Below are 10,510 nucleotides of genomic sequence, written 5' to 3' on the forward strand. Positions count from 1 at the left end.
ATACCACCTTCATAAATTTGCTAAATCCCGCCTCTACTTCCTTTGGTCGACCAATTAAGATATTAAAGACTCAACTAACCAATGGAGTTATTTGGTGTCGGAGGTTAAAGAAGAGAATGCACTAATGCTAATGAATTAGCTTCTGTGTTCATGACTACAACCACAACTGCTGTGTTGCAGCTCTGAAAGAAATATTTTAGAGCCTATCTTTAGTCCAGTTTCTGTAACATTCTTCTCTCACCCGTCACAGACTCTAAGGGACATCCCATAATGGAACCGGATCTCCAAACCAGTTTGTCAATCTTTGTGGCAGAAATGTAAAATTTTGTGGAGTGCAGATCATTTTTGACAGAAAAATAAATGCATCTCTTCAGTAAAACAAACAACTTTAAAAAGGAAAAGAAGAATAGAACAATTTGGTATTTATCTCAAGTAACTTATACCTTTTTTTCAGTTGAAGGTAACGCAGGATGGTTTTGCTCAAGGACGGACACAAGAGGAACTGTCAAGCCTGGGATTTGAAGCCAGACTGATCATTTGGGAAAAGAGCCTGACAGCCCAGAATATTAACATCAACAAAAAGAATCATGTTTTTTTCTGTCACTCCAGCCGGTCAACCTCAAACCAAACAGACTCTACAGTCATCAAATTCTTCTATACAGTGTTTTGTTGGTACAAAGCTGAGAGGCTGTGTGAGGATTTCTGCACTTTACCCAACATTACCTTAAAAGTATACCTGTGGCTTTATTATCTCTCAACGGATACATTAAAAAAAAAAGCTGCAGGTGAGGCTCTAACACCCACGCTCTGCGTTGTGTCACCTGAGCATGACCCACTGATGCCAGAAGATCTGCCACACCAGAAATCCCATCCAGAGAAGACTGTTACAGGAAGAGGTTAAAGAAAACTTTCACACCCTGAAACACTACAGCTGCAGATGATCCGGCGTGCTCAGCGAGGACGGAAGCAAAACGGCAAACGGGAGGAAAAGCGAAGGACATGGACCCTCCCTGTATGTGTTTACACAATGATCCTTCTCAGACTGATTCACTCAACTTGTATTTACCTTCAACGGTGAAGCTGTTTCTGTCATCCTTAAAAAGAGGACTCATCATGCTTTTGTGGAACAGTTATCGCAGAAAAACCTTCTCACATGTTAATCCAGGTGATCAGCACAGATCCTCTTCCTCACTTTGAAACACTAACGTTAAAACGTGTGGAGCACACCGACAGGTGAGACACACCCATTTCAGCGTGATAACACCTGCAGGCAGATAACATCAGAAGCAGGCCGGAGGCAACAGTGCAGGTGTGTGCGTGCGCACGAGTGCCAGTCATTGTGTGGGGGAAAGTTCAGTCAGGTGTTGCCATTCTTTGGAGTGACGGATGGAGCAACCATTACAACACTAACAGGTTTGACTCACAGAAAATGAATGAACCATAAAATAAACAACAAACAGCCTCAAGCACCAAAAACACATGCTGTTCTGTTTATTCACGTGTTTATGTAAGCGTGACTCTTTTGTGGAATCATGAGGAGTTTAAGGCTGAAATTAAGGCTGAAGTTCATATTCCAGTTGGGTCGGATGAACAGCTGCAGATTCTGGATCAGCGATGTCCACACGAAACCTGTTCTGCACCAGAAATAACAATCATCTGTCAAAGAAAGTGTTTTCTTCATTGCTTCAATTTCACTGACGCTCGTGGCAAATGCAACCACAAGGAGGCACAATCCAGAGTCTTTCTGTGTCTGTCTGGCTGATAGCAGAGGCTTATTAAACTTTAGACTTTTCAGTCGTGAGAATCACAGCCGACTGAGCAGGGGATCATAAAAACTGTTAATGACCTGCATGTCCTTCCAAGACAGTTATAGGTGCGTCTTTAAACAGACCTCTGCAATCAATCTCTGCTATCAACATTATCATTATCTCTCTTACTGCTTTAAGTTGGTCTGTGGTGTTTGAAACTGTTCTCATGCCTGGAGAAAACCCACACATGCACAGGGACATCATGCTAACTCCACACTGAAACACTCTGGTGGGATTTGAACCACAGCATTAACCACTACCCCACCATGCCACCCGATGCAGCTGTTTGGTCTTTGTACATACAGCTCATTTGATAGAGTTTTAAATTGAAAAATTTCAATGATAGCGTCTACTTTTTATTCGTTTTTAAATGAATCTCCGCTGAAAGAGAAGAATCTGCCGGTTAGGATGACAACAGTCTTTTGCTCAAAGCAGGACTCCGTGAAATCTCAATCTGTTTTTCCGTCTTTTATATGATCAGTGATATTGATCACAAAAGTGATAGAACTATCACACACACACATGCCTCTTTAGTAACCACTTTAGCCACTCACAAGTTACAGGCTTGATTACAGTTACTAAAGTAACTTTAAGGAAAGATTCTTCTCTTCAGATTGTTAGGGTTTTTACTTTACCCTTTTTATATTTACTGAAGAAGGTTTATGTTAAACCAGTTACAATACTGGGTTTTAACTGTCTAGTCACTTTTTTTTAAAATTCTTTAGTATTTATTTGGATCAATACTATTTACGTCCATTTGAGTAATTTTGTTTGACATAATGCTCCAGAAAACATCAGTGTGAAGACATGAAAGCATGATAGACCTGAAGACTTCCATGAGAACAGAAGAAGCTGAATGAATGAAATACTGAGAACTGTGTCTGAATAATGCCTGACGCTTTCTGGAAGAAAGAAAAAAGAATACTAACCATGAAAAGAACGTGACTAAAATAATTTATTGCAATTCTTTCATTTTTACTTATAATTTATTTATTTATTTACATTATCTTTAGGTGAAACAAGAAGTCCAATTGAGAAAATGGCACCATAATGCATAAGAAATGTAATGTGAGAATTATTTTTAAAACATGAAATGATTCTAAAATAATAATATTTTCATGTAAAAGTATAGTAAGATTAAAAAGAGCCATGATCTGATAAAACAATGCACTTTAACAAATGGAGTTTGTCACCAAACATGATGAGCTTGTTTAATAACTTCATCGAGTGTCTAATTCTATGTATATTATCTGCTCTTTAAATAAAGTTGTGTGAAAGGAGCATGTTTGTATAACACATGAAAAACTTCACTGATTCCGACATTTATAGTAGATAATTTGGGTATGAAGGAATTTTGTAGTGGCTCTGTTCTTCAGTGTCTTCAGAATTCAGAATAAGTCCAAACTTCCAGTCATGAACCCAACCCGACAGACTGGAAAAGCTCAGAACTTTCTGCAAAATGAACCTCAGCCCGTTTTAAACGTGTTCCTTCATGTCAAAAAGAGCAGTTGCACAAAGATCATGTGGTTTTCATGTGTGTTTGCTAATGATGAGGAAGTTTATCACCTCAATAGTTCCTCTCAACATGGAGAGAAATTACTTTACTTCAGTGAAGAAAAGAAAATTAGGAAGAAAATGAAGTTGCTGTACTTTTTATGATGCACTGGGTCCTAAAACTTTAATACAGTTTTGTTCTGCATATAATTCTATCCCATTTTATTTTGGGGATGACTGAAAATGTTTAGAGGTTTCAATGCAGTGAGGTGTAAAAGAGCTGCTTTCATTCAACTTTAGGAAATCTTTGTTTCATTACATAATCAAAATTTATGTAAAGAGACAGTCAAACTGGTGTTTAAATGCAAGAATTCATGAAACTACGTTTTTTTTTCATAAATGGATGAAAAATAAGCTAGAATTAACTTTAAAAAAGAAGATAATGTTCCCCAAGTCCTTTAAAATGTTTTCTAAATCAGAAAGACGTCCTCCTGCTCACTGAATCTTTACATTACAGAGCAGAATCTGTAATTGAACAGAAGAAAACACTGAGCATACAGTAAGAAAGAGCCCCACTGTACTGATCATAAATACTATATTTGCCATTCTTCAAATATTGACATTATTACTGACATAATTCCATTTCAAGCTGCACAAAAGTACAAAAAGAAACTAATATATCAACTTCTGCAAATGTTTTGAAACTTTTTTAATTATAAGACGGGTTTTAATTATTACTTTTCTAATGAAGCTGTGGAACGAGCTGAGTGTGGAGCAGAGTCCAAGCAACCCAGAGGAAGGAAAAAAAAATGTTCATATTTGGGGGCCTCCTTCATGATAGTCAAGTCTGTCTAACAGGTAAAAAAAATGTAATTCAATTATGTTGTCAATTAAAGTTGATAAGGAGCATTTTTAGCTGAGGTGTTGAAGGTTTTAACTAACAAAGTTAGTTTAATGCCTTGATTCAAACACTGGTTGGGAATTTCAGGTGTGGAGGTCATGCATTAGAGTTGCAGAGGAGAGGAGCGATTTGCTGAATGCTCTCCACCCCATAGTGGAAGGACCAGGAGATGGAGTGCAGTTAAGGATGATCTTAAAATTTAAGAGGGCCAGAATGAAAAAAATATGTAAATATTAGAAGAGAAAACTGTAACAGTCACCAAATAAAGGTGTAAAGATTTTTTTTACATTGATTTACGGTAATTCATAGTGGATTTTGGTTCATGTGAACGATCCGTTTCGCTGACGTAATCTGGATCCAGGACGTCTTTATCCAAAACTTCCACCGGTGTGACTCAGAGAGAAATAGCTGCTACTGAACAGTGACGTTTTCCAGATTCTTGGATTTCTTCCAGATCATCAAGTGTAAATAAAATATGTGTCCAGACAAACAAGTAAACTAGAATGAATGTCAAATCCATTCACATGTTAGTTTCCTAAAGTTCAGCCCACTGTTGTTTTTCCACATCCAAAGAATCCAAAAAGAACATTCTTAGAACATTGTAGACACTGGATGGTCACATGACTTTGCTAAATTCAAAGTGTTTCCACACATTGGACTGTGATGATGGACTGATCAGTTTCTGCTGACATCACATCTGTGTTGTCTGCTGTGATGCTCTTGGTTATTTTTACATTATAGTAAAATAAACCCAATGTACATCATTCCAAATGGTACTTTCCAATGGTGATCATCAATTTATATCATTTTGAAATGTTTTTTTTAATGGTTTATGTCGATTCGATTCCATAAACAAAATGCCTTAGACAGATCAACCTGGTTGGATCCCAGGAATATAAATCAATTCATCGATGAATCGTTACAACCCTATCACTGAGTGTTTAGGTATTTATTTATTTGGTCAGGTGAATGCAAACATGTCAAGGTGAGAAATGTGCTGCACAGAAACAAGCATGTGTTTTACCTCACATTGGCATGAAAAAGAGAGAGGTGCAGTCTTGTTTTACAAGTCAAATTTCAGGTTATGAAGTTAAAGAAAATATTTGGCGAAGTGAGCATAGTGAGCATCACAGAATGTCACTATTAACCCTTGTGTTATCTTAGATGACCTCACACTTACATTGACGTGTTCTCCCTACCATGACAAAGGTGGATAAAGGTGGAAAGATTTCATATAATCCATGGAAACCAGTGAAGATCACAAATCATTGAAGAAAAAAGGTTCAGAGCACTGTCTAGTGGGTCTAGATGACCCAACTCCCAATGTTAAAGTGCCTAGGATAGCACAAGGGTTAAGACAACTGTAGCCCATGTAATATTTGTTGCGTGTGTGTTGGAGTGAGACCAGAAATAAAACACGTGCTGTTTTTTGTTTGTTTTTCTTTAACACAGTAAAATCCCTCATCCTGGATGGCAATTCCTGTGTGAGAATCGTTATTCATCTGAAAACACAACGCAGAAAATCTTAGCCGGCCGGCGCTGCACGCACCCCGCAGCAAAAGTGTGCCCCGGCTACAGTGGTGCCGTGACCCGGGTCCAAACTGCTCAGAGTGGTCCTACATCGTTCCTGGAGCTGTGGATCAATGCCAGCTTGGTCATCAGAGGTTGCTGCAGATTGCCCCAAAGGGGTTATTTTCTACTTGGGCAAAGAGAAATTTAAAAGACATTTGTACAGATATTTATTTTTCTTTTTGGGTTTAAGACTGTGTTTGACTTCAGGTAATTTGATTACTACCTTACGAAATGGCGTTCTTTAATGATGGTGGAGAAAAGCAAAAAGTTCAGACTCAGACATTTCCTTGTGGAGTGGGTAGAGGGAGACATACGAATGAGTTACTCCAAACTCCCGTCAGAGATGCAGATACAAAATCACCAGCCTTTTGTTCCACTTGAATCTTGGAAAGAGTACCTGCTGGTCTGAATCAAACTGAAACTGTTTCAGGTTTTCCTGTTGTTACTGACTCAAGTTTAGACTAATTGATAACACATATTGCTCAGCAAGTATGACAGACTATAAAGGATCAGTTAAAAATGAGATGGGACAAGGATTGAATGAGACACCCGCTCAGAGTGGTGTGAGACAGCCATCCAGTGATCCCAGTTACCTGAACTTGTCCGGTGCAAAATTTGTTCTCCAGCCAGATGCAAAAGAGCCTCCAGTCTTCAGGGGAGATGGTTTGGACAAGCACACGGTGTGCAAGTGGCAGGAGTTAATGGAAGTTTATTTCAGAAAGAGAGCCATTCCTCTTAGTGAACAGCATTCTGAAATAATGTATAAGCTAACAGGCAAAGCTAAGGATGTAGTAAGGATAACCTTGCCTAGCTGCCCATCCATGAAGTCTCAGGAAAATCCAAAAGTCATCTATGACATTCTCAGACTGCACTTCAGTGATGTAACGTACTCATGTATGCCAACGGCCGATTTTTATGGCACAGCCCCAGTGCCAGGTGAGGCCCCAGTTGAGTACTGGTTTCGATTAAATAAAGCTGTTGATGCTGCTGAAGAGGGGTTAATGTGGCTGGGGAAACACACGGAAGACCCTTGTCATGAGGCAGCCATGATGTTTGTTAAACTCTGCCCGGACCCCACACTTGCATTCATTTTCAGACTTAAAGCCCCAGACAAATGGACTGCTTGTGAGGTCCAAGAACACATTGATCGCTTCCAAATTGAAAGAAAAGAGCACACCATCTCTACGCCTAAACACACTCGGCCTGTTGCAGTTCATGTCCAAATACCTGAACCCAGTCCCTTGGAAAGTGCAGCTCATCCAGCTGAGCCAGTTAAGCAAAACAATAACCTTAAGCCCTCATGTAACGATGACTGTCTAAAGACATTAATGACTATTTTTGACCATGCACTATCACAGAATAACAATGCAGTGTCTGACTCTATCAAACTCGATCATTTTCAGCGACACTCATGCAGGGTCTGCAAGTCTCCAGAGCACTCCACTCTTGCTCATTGCAGACAAAAGCGTTTGTGTTTAGCATTTTTTTAACCAAACCACATAAAGAAGAACTGCCCTAACGTTAAGTCCAACCAAAAATCAGGGACATCCACCCAACAGGACACTAAGCCTTCAAACTAGCTGGCCCGCATTGGATGAGGGGATGTGTGGGCATTCATGACGATACCCTTGAAAGTGGTGATATTCCAGAACACTATGTTAACCCTTGTGCTATCCTAGGCACTTTAACATTGGGAGTTGGGTCATCTAAACCCACTAGACAGTGCGCTGAACCTTTTTTCTTCAATGATTTGTGATCTTCACTGGTGTCCATGGATTACATGAAATCTTTCCACTTTTGTCATGGTAGGGAGAACACGTCAATGCAAGGGTGGGGTCATCTAAGATAGCACAAGGGTTACAGCATGCAGTGTAGCACCGGCTGATGCCAAGGTAATTGTACAGGACATGCAGCAAGTGGGTTCTTATGATGAACTGTTTTACATAACCGTTAAGTTGAACAACACATTTGAAGTACAGGGAATGTTAGATTTAGGATCCATGGCGTGCACTCTCAGCGAAAAAGCAGAGTTAGAGATGTTGAACAAAATGGTGCTCTCAGGTCCTCTTCCTTTAACTCAAGAGGTTGTACTTGTGGGTAGTGGGGGAGCACTGAGTAGACCTAAGTGGGTGTATGAAGTGAAAATGAAGCTGTATGGACAGGACTGTATTGTACCCGTGCTTGTGGTGTCTGGGCAGCGTGATGATTTGATTATAGGCACTAATGTAATCAGGTTTTTGATGAGTCAGTTCAGGGTGACCAATGATTGTCTGCACGTAGCTTCCAGTGGCAATCTTTCCACAGAGTGTGAGCAGTTTCTTAACCTCATGGTTAACTCTTCCCAATGGCAACATGATGAGCTCCCAGATAAGATCGGGACAGTTAAGCTGCAGAAGTCAGTGACTTTGCCAGTCAGGCAAGAACACTTGGTTTGGGGTAAGCTCCCAAACCAGTCGTTGTGCTACCAGGCACAACGACTGTGCTTAGTAGCAGTAGTTGTAAAACAACACCCACAACATCCAAGTCCATGCCACGTAACAACATGGTTGGCCATGTGGTCACGCCATTGTGGGGTGACAGGTGGGTCACTATGAAGGTCACTAATGTGTCTGATAAACCTGTCACATTAAGGAGGAATGCTAAGCTGGCAGGTGTTTCTACATGTGTTGCAGTAGAGGAGTTTGTGCTTTCCCAAGGTTTGTGCCAGCTTGAAAATCTCGAGAAACAGGAAAAGTCGGACAGCTACCCCCTAGATGTAAAACAGAAGCTGAAACAGTTGGGTCTTGGCCACATTGACTTAGACCAGCGCCAGTCAAGCCACAGTGGTAAGGAAAAGCTTGTTGCTCTACTGGAACAGTAATGACATTTTCTCTAAATATTCACTAGATTGTGGTGAGGCAAAAGATTTTGTGCATTGTGTGAGGCTTACAGATGAAAGACCGATCCAAATGCCCTACTGACGAGTACCACCTGCCCACTACCAGAAATTACTACAAGTGTTGTCTGAGAGGGAGGAGCAAGACATCATAAGGAAATCAGTGAGTGAATATGCTTCCCCGCTTGTCCTAGTGTGGAAAAAGGTTGGTAGTCTTTGACTCTGCACCGATTTCAGGTGGCTTAATGGCAGGACTTTCAAAGATGCACACCCACTCCGCATCAGTCAGACTGCTTAGCTGCTCTAGGTGGAAATACCTATTTTAGCACAATGGACTTGACCTCTGGATTTTATAATATCCCAATGGCAGAGAGTGACAATAAGTAAACCGCATTCACAACTCCCGTGGGACTTAACGAGTATAATCGAATGCCACAAGGACTATGCAACAGCCCGGCCTCATTCATGCGAATGATGCTCAGTATTTTTGAAGATCTAAATTCAGCAACCTTCATTGTTACCTTAATGATTTGCTAGTGTTTGCGGCAACAGAACAAGAGGCTAAGATGAGGCTTGAAGTGGTTTTTCAACGGCTTAGGCTCCATAACCTGAAATTAAGTCCCAAACAGTGTCATTTAATGAGGTCATCGGTTAAATTCCTGGGCCACATAATTGATAAAATCGGAGTTGCTGTAGATTTAACAAAAGTGGATGTGATAACAAAAATGACAAAGGCAGACCTCATGGAAGATGATGGTTGTACTCCATCTGTAAAGCGAATAAAGTCCTTTCTGGTCATGGTGTTATATTATCAGCATTTAATCCCAAACTGCTCCAGCCTAGCTGAGCAACTGTTTTCTCTTACGTCTGGCCAAAAGAGGCGTGGTAGAATCAAGTTAAACAGCAACCATGGCTCATACAGAAAACTCAAGCCCTCCGATTTGACAGATGAGTGTGAAGTGTCCCTTTCTAAACTCAAAGACAGACTTTTAAATTGTGTCGTTCTATCACATCCAGATTTCAGTCAGCCCCTGATTTTGTCCATTGATGCTTCGTTGGATGGGCTTGGTGCTGTGTTATCACAGGTTCACGCTGGTCAAACAAAGGCCCGACCCATTGCTTTTGCAAGCAAGACTTCGAGCACCTCCCAAAAGAAATATCCAGCCCATCGACTCGAATTCGTAGCCCTGAAATGGAGTGTGTGCGTAACCGTAAGATCAAAGGCACTCATCTGAACATCGGAGATAGAGTCCTCATTGCAAACAAGGGTGAACGAGGCAAGAAAAAGTTAGCTGACAAGTGGAGCCCCACAGTGTACACAGTTAAGGACAGGAATGCACACAACCATACCTACAAAATAGAAGACCTCAACAGAGTAACAAAAGTTGTGCACAGGAACCTACTATTGGACGTCAGCTTCCTACCCGTTGTGAAGATTTGTGATGCTGATGAGGAGGAGATTTGCACACCTGACTCTTTAGATGTGGAAAACAGCATGGTGCAGACTGGCTAATGGATAATGAGTGCCTCTGAGCTTTCAGGCAGTCAGATAGACCAGGGTGAGGAATGTGTAGTCACGACTCGCGTAGGGAGAGTAAGTAAAAAGGTCAACCGACTTATCGAAACTATGGTTCAGAGGCCTTTGGGTTTGAAAGGATTTGCAAGTTCTCTTAGTAGGAAGTCTCAGTCATTGTTGACATTATTCTGAAAGTTCAGAGGATAGTTTTTTTTTTTTTTTTGGTACCTGGTATTTAAGTAACCCTCAGAATCTACGAGTATTGGTGGCAAGGTACCTGTATTGTGTAGACGCCATCATATCAATCTAGGAGAGACTAAGGTCTGATCACCCTGAACCTGTAT

Source organism: Oryzias latipes, chromosome 10 (genome assembly GCF_002234675.1).
Source record: "Oryzias latipes chromosome 10, ASM223467v1".
Lineage (NCBI taxonomy): Eukaryota > Metazoa > Chordata > Actinopteri > Beloniformes > Adrianichthyidae > Oryzias > Oryzias latipes.